The sequence below is a fragment of the Myotis davidii genome, unplaced genomic scaffold (assembly GCF_000327345.1).
Source record: "Myotis davidii unplaced genomic scaffold, ASM32734v1 scaffold1637, whole genome shotgun sequence".
In the NCBI taxonomy this organism is placed as follows: domain Eukaryota; kingdom Metazoa; phylum Chordata; class Mammalia; order Chiroptera; family Vespertilionidae; genus Myotis; species Myotis davidii.
In genome coordinates this window covers 238241-251928 of record NW_006288267.1, presented here as the reverse complement: position 1 = coordinate 251928, position 13688 = coordinate 238241, and the positions used below count along the sequence as shown (strand labels likewise).

Genomic DNA, 13688 nt, shown 5'->3' with positions numbered 1-13688 from the left:
GGGAATCAACAGGGCGGAGCAAACAGCTATGGCTGGGCCTTAGTCCTGCCCTAAGAGGCCCCCGGGTCTCAGTGTCCTGCGGTAATCGCTTCAAGCACCTCTGAGAAAGCTGCCCTCGAGTTCCACCCACTGCCAGACAGTCCAGTTTCTCATGGTATGAGTCTGGGCTCCCAGAGACTCACCCAGAACTGGAGTCAGGGCCTTTGGGAGCTTGAGACTCCCTCCTAATTGAAAAAGACAACTGCATCCTCTGTTGCCAGCCCTTTCTGTGCACGTGCCTCCATACCTCTGCACTTTACTTCCACACCTCCTGAGTCTCAGTGTGCTTTTCTCTTTCCTTCTAGTTGTAGAATTTCCACTCAGCCAGCCTTCCTGTGGTTCTGGGTGATGTCTGTTTTGTCTTTAGTTGTAGTTTTGAAGTGGTTGTGCGAGGTAGCAATTTCAGGTGTTTACCTATGCTGCCATCTTGGTTTCTCCCAACAAAGATTTATTGAGTGCTCATTATGTTCCAGGCACACTCTTGTAAGCCTTTAAAATATTGACAAGATAGTAAAAGATCCCTGTCCTCTCATGGCTTTTATATTTTATCAGAGGCAGCAATTTCTGTTATAAATTAAAAGAAGTTATTTCTTATTAAATATGCTTTATGTTTTATGTTACATCATCAAACATATAAGGCTTGCCTTCTAAAATCATATAAAACTTTAAAAATAATTTTTGTTATATAAATCAATAATAAAATGTTTTTCAATAATCATAAACTGAATGGAAAGTGATTCTTCATCTCAGAAAAACTGTGGTAAAGTTAAAATAAAAGTTTTAAGCTTTTTTCCTGTTGCAAGTTGCGAAGAGTTGGCTCACGATTCTCTGAGACCCAAGAATTGAGAGCTTCTTCGTGCCCCAGGGAACTGCACCTGGCAGCTCAGCGGTAGTCACCATGCCACAAAACGAGTACCTGGTAGCTGAGAGCAAGGACCAGTCCAAGTGAGTCTGTCTGTATAAAACCTTGAAAATAATCTGAAACTAGCCCTTGATAAATGGGGGACATTGGGGTATGTGAAGAGATAGAGTCAGTGATGTGCAATGTTTATATATGAACAAATATGAGTCACAGATTTCTCACGATATGCAAGAAAAATGTAATAACATCACTCCTAAACACCCATACTCAAACACACATGTAAATGAGTCACACTGTAAACAAGTACTAGCAAGTCAGATGGCAGACTTATCCTGAAACCTGTCTCTCCAATAAAAACCTTGTAATTAACAAGACTGTCCATAAATCATAACATATACAGTAATAAAAATTATAAGCACTGGCATAAGACTTAATTAGAAAGCTAAAAGTGAGTTTTCTCAGATGAAATGTATTTTCTTCTACCATATGCAGACAGCATGTTATCATCTATGCTTGAACCATGAAACGACACTTGGTCCAACCATTAACATCTCCTGACTGTTGTTTAAGAGGGGGCCAAGGTGATGCCGCTCACTTGTCTTGTAAGAACAATGCTAGTGTTGGCCACATTTTGGGAAAGTTCTTACTATGTGCTGGATGCTTTGTTAGGCACTGACTGTTGCTATGTCAGTTCATCTTTTTTACATTTAGGCAACAATGAACTATATCTTAGGTATATAAAAAGACTTCAAGTGGATTTACTGGCTTTCCTAAGTTTTCACAAGTACTACGTGACTAAAGCAGGATTTGAACCCAAGTCTGCTTGATTCCCCAAAGGTGCTCTTCCCATCAAAAGTGTAGTCTTGATAAGGGACATGAAATTAATGAATATAGGGAAGCTGGTGAATAAGATAAACGATGGCCTTAAACTAGATCTTGTTGAATGTGTGCTAGATTGGATCAAAGAAGCCTTTTCTCTGTTGCTACCTCTTTAACCTTGAGCAAGTCACTCAGTTTTGCTGGGCTCTTGTTTTTTTTTTTCTTAATAAAATGAATCATCTCAATTGGTAATTATCTAATGTGCCCTCCATATTCAAATTCTGTTATTCTAGTGCCAGTGGTCGGCAAACTGTGGCTCGCGAGCCACATGCGGCTCTTTGGCCCCTTGAGTGTGGCTCTTCCACAAAATACCATGTGCGGGAGCGCACGTACAGTGCGATTGAAACTTCTTGGCCCATGCGCAGAAGTCGGTTTTCGGCCTGGGTGAGTCTATTGTGAAGAAGTATTGTTGATATTTGGTTCTGTTGACTAATGAGTTTGCCGACCACTGATCTAGTCTATAATGTCCTCCACTCACAAACCTAAACAGTAGACCCTGAAATTTGGCATGTCCTTCCTTGAGAGTCTGCCATGGCAGGTGGGAGGGCCTGCAAATGGAATGGAAGTTCCACAGAGCTACGGCACTATGTTTTCATTGTGTTCCTCCCTCCCTTTCTCTCTTAGGTGCCTAACTTGAGAACTGGAGGTGAGTAGAAGCTGGAGGTAGGACTTGTCAGGAGATGAAAGAAGTAGTCAACAAAATTCAGATTCTTGTTTTCTGATACACACATATTCTTCCCCAACTGAATTTTTAAGGAGTAGGAAAAAGCTCTTGCATAGACAGAAGGTCTTAGGGTAGCTGTTACCAACAACAAAATGAACACCCCCATTTATCAGAATTCTCTGAAGTATTTATTTTACTCAAACTTTAAAAAATTCTTAATGGCACACTGCAGAGCAGAGGTTGGCAAACTTTTTCTCTAAAGGGCCAGATAGCAAATTGTTTAGTTTTTGTGGGCCATATGGTTTCTGTCACAACTGCTCGACGCTGCTATTGCGGCACCCGAGCAGCCACAGTTACATGAATGATCTGTGCCCCAATGCAACCTTACGGAAACAGGCAGTGGGGCAGATTTCACCAAATGGTTGTAGTTTTCCGACTCCTGGTGTAGTGGAGAGAGTTTATGTGGAATGACGATGGCTCTTTAACTCTAGCTGGGTATTTTGGGGAAAAGTAATTTATATTTGATGTAGTTTCTTTATGTGTAAAGTGGGTACAATCAAACCTACTTCACAAGACTGTGATGGAGATTAGGCTAGACAGCTAAATATAGCAAATTGGCAGCTAATAGGTGCTTGATAAATGGTAATCATAATGATCTTCATTACAGTATTATTATTATTTTAATTTATCTTAGTTTATTTCTTTGGTTGCTAGCAATCTAACTAAGGTATTTACAGTAAACCAATAAGTTCTGTTGAGGGTGACTGGTTTGAGGGCTCATCATTGAAGATTCTTCTATAGGAATTAGAAAGTTGCTTCAGAGAGTGTTGGAGCTTATTTCAAACGTATTGAGCTACTACCATTCTCTCTTGGTTCTAGTTTCTCAGCTTCAAGTCCTTTCAAAAGATTTGTATAGATACAGGTACACATGTTTACTTTACTCTTTTATTTTCCCTGTTGCATAATCAAGCATATGTTGATTGGCATTAAACACAGCTTTCACCCAACCCATGGCAACAAGCTTTCTATTGATTTGAATTCAGGCCAGTTCTGGTGGAACAGCCTGGGTGTGTTTAGCTTTGGCTGAGGCACCAGGAGGGGCTGGATGCACCTGTTCTACTTGTGTAATGACTGTTCTCTGTGTAGTTGCCTTTGTCTTCTTCATAGAAAGCTGATTCAAACTGCTGTGTTGAGCCCCACTTCCTGTGCAAGCTACCCTTGGCTGAGGATTTAACATTTTTTAGAAAGTAAGATATTGGGCTTTCGTTCTGTGGCAAGCTGTCTCATTTCTAGAAGTGAGCTAGCTCATAAAAACCTGAGGCTGGCTTTTTATCTTTATGAATGTTCTTAGAAGGGGAGAAGGTTATGATCACATTTGAGGGTCCTAAGTCATTATAGACATGAGTCATGATAAACAGTTGTTTTATAAAGGGGAAGATTTTAGCAATCACTTAAAACAGAAGGCACAGAATAGGGCCTGGGGAAATAACTTATCATAAATGGAACAGACTTTTAACAGACAACAACTTGCAATTTCTGCTATTGGCTGGGGTGGACAGTACTTTTCTTCTATCTTTTCTTGAACTTCTTTCCCTCCTCTCTTTTTCTTTCTCCTGTCTTATAAAGAAGAATAAAGATAACTGATAACAGATCTGTTTTGGGCTGATATGGAGGCAGGGTATCCACTTAATAATAGAAGTTGAGTCTGTTCACTTTTCCCTTTGTGAATTGAAATTATAGTGTGCATGGGTTAACTAGATTGAAAGCTTTACACATGAAGGTAAAGCTTATGAAAGTGGCTACAGAGATAGGGTCTAAAACAACCTAGTAATATATGGAGACAAATATAAAAAATCTTTGCACACTGTACTTCAAGACAATACCTGAAGACAAAATATTTTTTGGTAGGTAATAAAATTAATTCAAATACCAAAAACATTTTATAAAAAATTTACTTTAAATCATTATAATTCTGGAGGTGTAACATAATAGTGAAAAGTAAAGAGTGCATCATATTTCCTACTTTATTAGCATATTTGTATCATTTCCTGCTTCTGCTTAACCTTTAGAAAAAATGTTTAAGTTGCATCAAATAACAGGCCTAGTTTATAGCCTAAATTGTTTCCTCCTGGCTGTTTCCTTTCACTTCTCTACATATGGAGATGTTTCTATGCTAGAGATACCTCATTCTTTAAAATTATTGTAGGAAATATTCTATAATTTATTTACCCTTCCACATTAATGTCTATTTAGCTTACTTAGAAAGGTTTATAGTTGTTCATGACAAACTTAGGAATCGTAAGTTAATTTAATAGATGGTATTTTCTTCCATAACTCCTCTGGCTTCTTGCATATATTTGAGAATGGTCTTTTAAAATGAGCCCCAAATGTCTTTGGAAAGGTATTGTAGGAGTTTATATCTACCTAGGGCTCCTTCTATGATTTAGCTGCATCAGAGAACCAGTAGTATAGGTTTAATTTAAAATCCAGCAAAAACTAACATCATAGTTGGATTCTGGTCAAAGGAGTTGCTAATAACCGGGCTATGGGATAAGATTTAAAGATGACTCTTTCACACATTAATGCCAACAAATCAATTTGGGCTGAACTTCTTTCTTTCTCCCCTTTTTTGATTATTCTCATATAGTTATTTGTGTGCATGTCTGACTTCCGCGATCTTCTGAGGGTAGGGACTATGCCTTATTCATCTTTGTATTATTCAAAGGTTCTACCACAGTGGTCATGCCCACAGTGGTTATTCAAGAAATATGTGTTAAGAGAAATAATTATATGTGAGTTAGAAGTTCTCATTCAGATTCCTTTATTTAAACAACTGGCTTTCAGCATGTTGGGTGGTATAAGGAAGAAATATGGGGTTTTCGTATCTAATCTAATAAAAGAAAAACATGCAAATTGACCGTACCTCTGCTATGCCCCAAGCCACACCCACCAATCAGTCAGAGTGACTATATGCAAATTAACCCAACCAAGATGGCGGCTGGCAGCCACGGAGCTGGAGCAAGCAAGAGGCTTGGTTGCCCCAGTGATGGAAGAAGCCAAGCTTCCCGCCTGCCCTGGCCGGCTGTGGTCTCTGCTCAAGGCAACAAAGTTTCAATTATAGAAGATAAATAAACCCCAGATACCTGCTTCCAGCCAGCCTCCACTGGAAGCTTGGGTGGCTGGGGACCTTGGCCAGCCTGAAAACAGCCATCAGTCCCTCACCCAGACTGGCCAGTCACCCCATCAGGACCCCCCACACTGAAGGGGCTGTGGCCAGCCTGCAAACAGCCATTAGCCCCTCACCCAGGTTGGCCACACCCTCATGAGGTGAGGGTCCCCACAAATTTTTGTGCACCAGGCCTCTAGTATACAATAAGTTAATATAGAATTTAAGAGTTGCCATACTCAGTTCATAATCCTCTGGTTTTCCATATGAACCTCACTTCTATCCCTAGCCATGTTGCAATGTGAGGGAGGTGACTCTCATTCTGGCTTGTTCTGGCAGGAAAGAACTCGTCACCTGGCTTGCCTAATCTACATTGGCTTCTAGTTTCAACAAGAATTGTTTACATGCATTTAATTTTAGCTCTTAGGCTGTAACATGTCATTGTTCTTTTGGCTTATCTCCTCCCCTTGCTTTTGGAAACAGGACAGGCATCTTTCATTCTTGCTGGTCCTGTTTCCTTGTGCTTTCAGATGGAATTTAGCTTTGCCCCTCAGCTTTCATGGCACTCCAAGATGGTTTCCAGTCATATTTCCTGTAGAAAGGGAAGTGGAGATTGGGGGGCACTGTTTGAGTTACTTAAGGAACTCATGTTCTGGTTTGAAAGAAAGTTAAAAGTAAGGTATTGGATTGATTTATTGTATTTGGTTGTTCTTCTAAATTCAATTTACAGGATAATGCATTCGGCTCTCATTCAATTTTACCTGTTGCTGTCACAGTGAATCTGTAGGAAAAAATAGATTTGAGGCTTAGTTAAAAAAATTCATGGTTAGTATAATTATTTTTATTTCTTTCCATACTTAGGGGGAAATGTATACTCTAGGAAAATAATAATGAACTTTAGCAAAACATGTTTTCTTAAGAGGAGGCCATGAAAATGGAAAGTACTCAAAGCAGTATTACACAAGGGCTTTGTAAAGCCTCTTCTTGCACAACTCTGTTTCTTTATAATACTTACACAATTGTGTTTCTTAATGATTTCTAGAAACTTGTTTTGATAAAAAGTTTAAAAATATAAAAATAAAGAGATAACTTTGGGAGAAAATACATTTCTGGTTGCTTATTTCTATACTGTGACAGGCATAAAATAATGAAATTTTTTAGGACAATTTTCATGTCAGTTGTAGAGAAGACAGGAAATACAATACACTGTAGGTTAGGAGGTATCGGTTCACACCTAGAGAGATGTGAAATTCAATATTTCTCTAAACTTCTATAGAATTCATTTATTCATTATTTACTCATTAAAAATAATTAAGTACCTGCTACTTTTAATCATTGTGCCAGAGCAGAGCTCAAAGAAACCACAATATCTTACTTTCTAAAAAAATTTAAATCCTCACCCAAGGGTATGCTTGTTGATTTCAGAGAGAGGGGACAAGAGAGAAAGAGAGAGAGAGAGAGAGAGAGAGAGAGAGAAGAGAGAAAACTGATTGGTTGCCTTCCATACACACCCTGACTGGGATTGAACCTGCAACCCAGGTATGTGCTCCGACCAGGAATTGAACCCACAACCTTTTGATATATGGGACCATGCTCCAACCAATTGAGCCACACTGGCCAGGGCAAGTGTATCTTATTTTAATTGCACAGTTACTTTTCTTTAAAATCCTTTATCTTTAAGAGACTATAAATTAAATATCTGGAAAATTCTAAATATCCACATTTGGGTTGCATATTACTTTTACCTCTTGGGCTATATATAATAAGGCTTCATCCCTTTACAGTGTAGATATTAGGCCTTCTTTATATAAATGAGAAAATGGAGCTTCAGAGAAATTAAATAACAAGTTCAAGGTGTTCAGCTCTTCCATTATAATGTGTGTTTAAACGAAAGCCAGCCTGACTACAGAGTGACATCACCCTACTCAATTCTAGTTCAATCAGATGCTGGTAGATAACCAGATTGCAGCTGGGGGTGTGAGCCCTGTTTGCCAGTTGAAAAGATCATGGCTAGCATCGGTCTGTCAATAAAGCAGACTGGGAGAAGCTTTAATGAAACCAAAAACTAGATAGAGTACAAAGATGGCAGGATTGTTCATATGTATGGATTTCTTGTACCTCGAGGAATGAACTCCTAAATACCCCTGAGAGGCAAGAGTGGACAGCAGGCTGGGGACAGAGGTGTGCACAGGTATCTCCTTTGCAGCTGGTGACCGACATTACTGACAACCACATCTCACATGACCCAGAGATAAGCACTTCACAAATTAATGTGACAAAAAGCTCTCCTGCAGTCTGATTAGACTTTGTCATTTTTGTGTTAGCATGTTAATTATGTAGATGAGGAGACTGACACATTCAAGATGTTCCTTGAATTTCAAGGGACACGTGGTGAAGCTTGGTGCCAGAACCAATCCCCCTGGTTTTTCGGTTTCAAGCTGGTATTCTTTCTAGCATGTCTCACTGCCAATAGCATCAGCTTTGCTTTCTCTAACTTTGCTTAGTCACTCCTGTGGCTCCACTAAGAAACTCTCTGCCAAGGCAGAAATTCTCAGAAAACAAATGTACCAGTGAGGTTGATGACATGAGATAAAAAGAGAGAAAAGGAAGGAGTCATGTTGCAAAGTGGCGTCCATCAATGCGAGAGGAAAGGGACATACTGGGAGGAAAGAAAAAGAGAAAATGAAAGCCAGTGAGTCAGTTCTGAGATGGTGAGCAGAACAAATGTCGCCTGTGTAACCTGCCTCTCTCCTATAGGTGCGATCCTGAGGAGTTGTATATAAGGTGAGCAAAAGCGTAACGCGCTGTGCAAACTGTCCAGCTGTTGGGATCCTGCTGGGAACTATTTTTCAAAGTGAAGAAAACTCTGATAAACCTCTCCTTTGTTTATGGAGAGTACTTAGCCCAGCTGGACCCAGAAAGCTTGAGAATGCCACCCACACAAATATAACCCTGAGACAATTTTTGTTTACCAAAAATTTGGAAAATTTGCTTAAAAGGAACATTAAAAGTTGTTTAGCTTCATGACATGGACATGTGACAATGTGCATGCTTACCTTCTATTGTAAATTTGAAAAAAACTTTACTGCATCTATTGCTGAGGGATGAAGAACATTTTCTTCGGCTTTGAACTACTTTAGTTGAAATCTGATTGTAAAAGGCAGCACTTGAGACTGCATCTTATTCATTTTGTACTTTCTTCCTGCACCTAACATAAATATTTTTTGGTGATTAATAAAGGGTGCAGTATTCTATTTAGATATCAGAATTCATTTTTAAATAATTTTAAATTATTTCAGTAAAGACATGTGCAGACAATTTATATTAAAAAATTGAATCAGCCAAAACCGGTTTGGCTCAGTGGATAGAGCGTCGGCCTGTGGACTGAAAGGTCACAGGTTCGATTCCGGTCAAGGGCATGTACCTGGGTTGTGCGCACATCCCCAGTGGGGAGTGTGCAGGAGGCAGCTGATCGATGTTTCTCTCTCATCGATGTTTCTAACTCTCTCTATCTCTCTCCCTTCCTCTCTGTAAAAAATCAATAAAAATATATTTTAAAAAAATTGAATCAATTTGACTTACATTTCCCTCTAGTTCAGTGGTTCTCAACCTTGGCTGCACATTAGAATCACCTGGGAATCTTTTAAAATCCTGATTTTTGGGCCTCATCATTAGTAACAAAAAAACAGAATTTCCAGAGGATGAGGCCCAGAAATCAGGATTTTAAAAAGATTCTAATGCGCAGCCAAGGTTGAGAATCACTGCTCTCGTTGAAAGGAAAACTCATTGACTCCAAAGCAACTGTTTTCTTTTTGAAAAAAAAAAAAAAAAAAAGATTCAAAAATCACCCAGAGACAATAGGGAGTGTCCCAGATGCTTGTGATTTTATTTCTGTGTGGTTAAAGTTCAGCTTTCTCAACATACTATAATCTCAGTGTAACTGGCCAAATTCCATGGTGGATAATTAGATCTAGCTTACCAGGGCAGATTTGGCCGGAGAGGGCAATCACGATGTACTTGTGGGAATCCATTAGGCAAGTTTGTTGTGTTTGACATGAGTGGTCGGCCTCACCTTACTTGCCGACTGCACTGGCCCAGCAGGTTCTACTGGAGTGAGATCACGGCTTGGCTCTCATTTCCACACATAGTAGATAAAAGAAGCCACCAAAGAAATGGCCTGACTTTGGGCCTCAGAAGTTCTCTTTCTTATTTGCTTTCCCCACACCCTTCTTCTGAGAACTCTACGTTATACGTTTATAATTCCCTCATTTATTCATTCAATAAATATTGACTAAATACCTATAATGTGTCAGGCACTGACCCAGGCTCTGGAAATACAAGAAGAGCTGTACACTTTCTGCATTTTAAGGACAGAAATAATAAAGACTTGAATTATTGAGCTCTGAGAATTATAGCATTTTTCACCGACTATTTTAGTTATGCATCTCTAGGACTCTGACGGCAGGAAATGTCTGGTTCTGTTTCTTTCTTATGGGGTGAGGCCACAACATTAGTAACAAAGAAACAGAATTTCCAGAGGATGAGGCCCAGAAATCAGGATTTTAAAGAGATTCCCAGGTGATTCTAATGTGCAGCCAAGGTTGAGAACCACTGCCTTAGATTGTGAAAGCAGTGGTTTATGCTCTATTTGTTTCCCACCTTCGATGTCCATGGATCATCTTCATGACTTTTGACATATTTACATACTATTGTGCTTCTGTAAATACACTACTATTTTTTTTAACTTAGTTAAATTTGTTTAATAACAAATCTGGTAAGTCACTTTAATATACATATATGATTACTAAATTAAATATATTTTTTTCTGTATGCATTCCCAGACCTTCTCAAGTGTTCTCAGTACTAGACAGAGCATTACACTTGGGGAAGCTTTGAGAGTGGGGAATGGCAGAAAAAAAACGCATAAGTACTGGTAGTATTCATAGCAATGGTAAGAAGAGCTATTACTTATTGAAGGCTTTCCATGTGTCATTTATTTTATTTAATCTTTACAACTTTCACAGCCATGAATATCACACAAATGTGAGGCAAAAAGACAGGGAAGAGGGGACAGCTTAGGGCAACTGTAACTAACACATGTTATTATGTTTTTAGTATTTATTCTTTTCTTTAGTTAACTGAGTTTTCACACCTGATTATTATATGAAAAATGGAGTGTGATGGTGACAGATTAAAAAAAGCTTTTAATCAAATATATTTGCTGTTTGTCAAAGAATGCTAGTGTTAGTCACACCCATGCTAGGAATGCTGGATGGAGCAAGAGAAATCAGACTAAAACTTTGTTTTAGCTAATGGTTTCTGCTTCCTCAGTTGCTAATCAGTGAGAATATCCTTGTCCTATTGAACTAAAGCATTTGATCAAAAGCTTACATATTCTCTGGCACAAGTACCTAACTTATTAAAGGCAAAAATCTCCCAGCTCTCTGCTAAGAAAAGATTGAAATAAATTGGGGTGGGGGTAGGCTAGAAGGGGCCAATGCAGGGCAGAGGGGACATATGTAATCCTTTCAACCATAAAGATTTAAAAAAATTTTTTAAATAAAATATTATCACAAAATGTTAGATTTTGAAGAGAGCTAAGGAACCTAAGACAACTTGCCCACCTTACAGAGAAAAGAAGTTAAACCAGCGATAATTAGGGAAAATTTTCCTGTGTTTCCATACTTGGTTTGTTCAACATGAGATTTATGACACATAATTGTTTTTAATGATATACCTGAAGTTTGCTTTCAATATATGGTGAATCGAAGTAAAAACCATGCCTTATTTTTCATTCTACGTTTTTAGCACATTGCCTTGTACTTAGTTGGTGCTGAATAATCTTTTTTTTTTTTTTGCTAATTAAATGGTATGATACACCCCATAAACCTTCTTTTTAATTCTTCTTTGCTATGGACTTTCTAGATGCTTAATTCTCGTTCCCTTATTTATCTTCCTTGACAAGTGTTAAAGGCAGTGTACTTCAAAGATACTTTGGTGACTAATAAAGATGTAGATAGCTGGAGCAGTGGGCTGCCCATTGTTGTGTTTATGTATTCTGGGAATTGTCAAAACAAGAAAGATGAAAAATCTAAGGATGTATGAACTATGTTGATTAAATATTTTCATCATATATTTACAAAAATGGTGGGAGCTGTAAGAAATAATGAATCTATCATTAGCACTATTGTTATGGAAGAAATTATCTAAAGGTTGTAAAATGCTTAGAAAAAAGTTAAAATAAGCTAGTTATTTCACATAATTAAATGATCAAACAACTACTCTTATTATTTTTCCTTAGCTCTGTAAAAATATAAGTTGTATATAAAAAACTGCACATGATTAATGTACACAATTTGATGACTTTAGGCATATGTATTTATTTGTTGTATCCATACTCTGATTATTTCTCACAGTAGTCTAATTAAAGTACTGGAGGCCTGATGTATGAAATTCGTGCAAGGGGCTTGGCCCCCACCGCCATGGTGGCTGCCTCTGCCTCTGGGGCACCGCGGCTTAGTCCAGAAAGTTGTCCGGTCTAATTAGCATATTATGCTTTTATTATTATAGATAGTGTTGGGTCTGTTGGTATATTTTGACATGAATGTTTTGCTTGGGTTGACATGATTTTTTTTGTCATCCTATAGGTAATTGACTTATATGGTACAGTAATTCAGTAAAAATCTGTTTTGATTCTTACCACTCTTTGGTGTAAAGTGTACCTTAAGATGTGTCCTAGGCCTTGCTTTTACCTTTGAAGGTCAATGCATCTTCCTTTTTGCCCCTCGTGATTATTTCATTTTTTATAACTTGATGGAATAGGATATGCTCTCCTACCTCTGCCTTTTCTTCACCATTTTTTTAAAATTTAAATCCTTTTGGCATCTGGACTTCTTTTTCTGCCAAATGAGTCAGTCATAGTGGAAGTGTTTAACCTGAAGTTTCCATCTTGCTGGGGAAAAAGGTGCCTGAATCGGTTTCATGAGGGTCCTCACACAGCCTCCCGACCCTCTCCTGAAAACACTTCTCTGTATTGAAGTTAGAAAGTGCCAAATGATCCTCTACTGCACACTCATTGCGCAAGATCAGTACTCATTTTAGAAAATTTTTCTTTGAAGAAAGACATGGAAGAATATTTTTTATTTATTGTATTTTCTCTTAATACCAATTCTCCCTCTACAAAGAATTTGAGGAGATTGTGCAAACACAAATAATTCAGTAGGATTAAGAGTAAAAAGGAAAAATTTGTAGATTTTTTTTTAAAGGCGTGAAAGGAAATATAAGTAGAATTACAAAATGAAATGAATTGTTTGTATTCCAGCATAGAACAGCTACTATATGGTGAGCATTTATTATACATTGAACACTTAACACGATCTAATCACAATATCTATTCTAATTTAATGAAATAGTCACTATCTTGAATTGGTTTTTTTTTTGTTTTTTTAAATATATTTTATTGAGTTTTTACAGAGAGGAAAGGAGAGAGAGATAGAGAGTTAGAAACATTGATGAAAGAGAAACATCGACCAGCTGCCTCCTGCACACTCCCCACTGGGGATGTGCCCGCAACCAAGGTACATGCCCCTGACCGGAATCGAACCTGGGACCTCTCAGTCCGCAGGCTGACACTCTATCCACTGAGCTAAACCGGTTTCGGCTTGAATTGGTTTTGATTTTGTAGATGCAGAAATTGAGGCTTAGAGAAGTTAATTCATTCTACTCCTACACTGTTCATTAGTGGTAGAAGTGGGATTTGAACCCTCTGAGAGTCTCATCAGAGTCACCACTATACCCTCTATAATGTGCTTTTTGGCAGAGGTATCCTATCTAATAAAAGAGAAACATGGTAATTAACCGTAGCTCCAACACGCTTCCCATTGGCTAATCAGCAAGATATGCAAATTAACTGCCCACCAAGATGGTGGCCGGTAGCCAGGCAGCTGAAGTGAACAGGGAGGCTTGCTTGCTCTAGTGACAGAGGAAGCCAGGTTCCCTGCCTGCTGCTGCCGGCCTCTCAGCTGCACTCTAAGAAACAATGTTGCAATTATAGAAGCTAAACAAACCCCAGAAACCTT

At 38.4% G+C, this 13688-nt stretch overlaps 1 long non-coding RNA gene across 1 annotated transcript in view; it reads left to right on the top strand.

The window, feature by feature from the left end:
* The first annotated feature begins 8267 nt into the window (after positions 1-8267).
* LOC107182548 overlaps positions 8268-13688 on the top strand; it is a 69185-nt gene continuing 63764 nt past the window's right edge. Inside the window, exon 1 of the long non-coding RNA XR_001513263.1 lies at positions 8268-8394. This is a non-coding gene — a long non-coding RNA (uncharacterized LOC107182548). The remainder of the gene's footprint in view (positions 8395-13688) is intronic.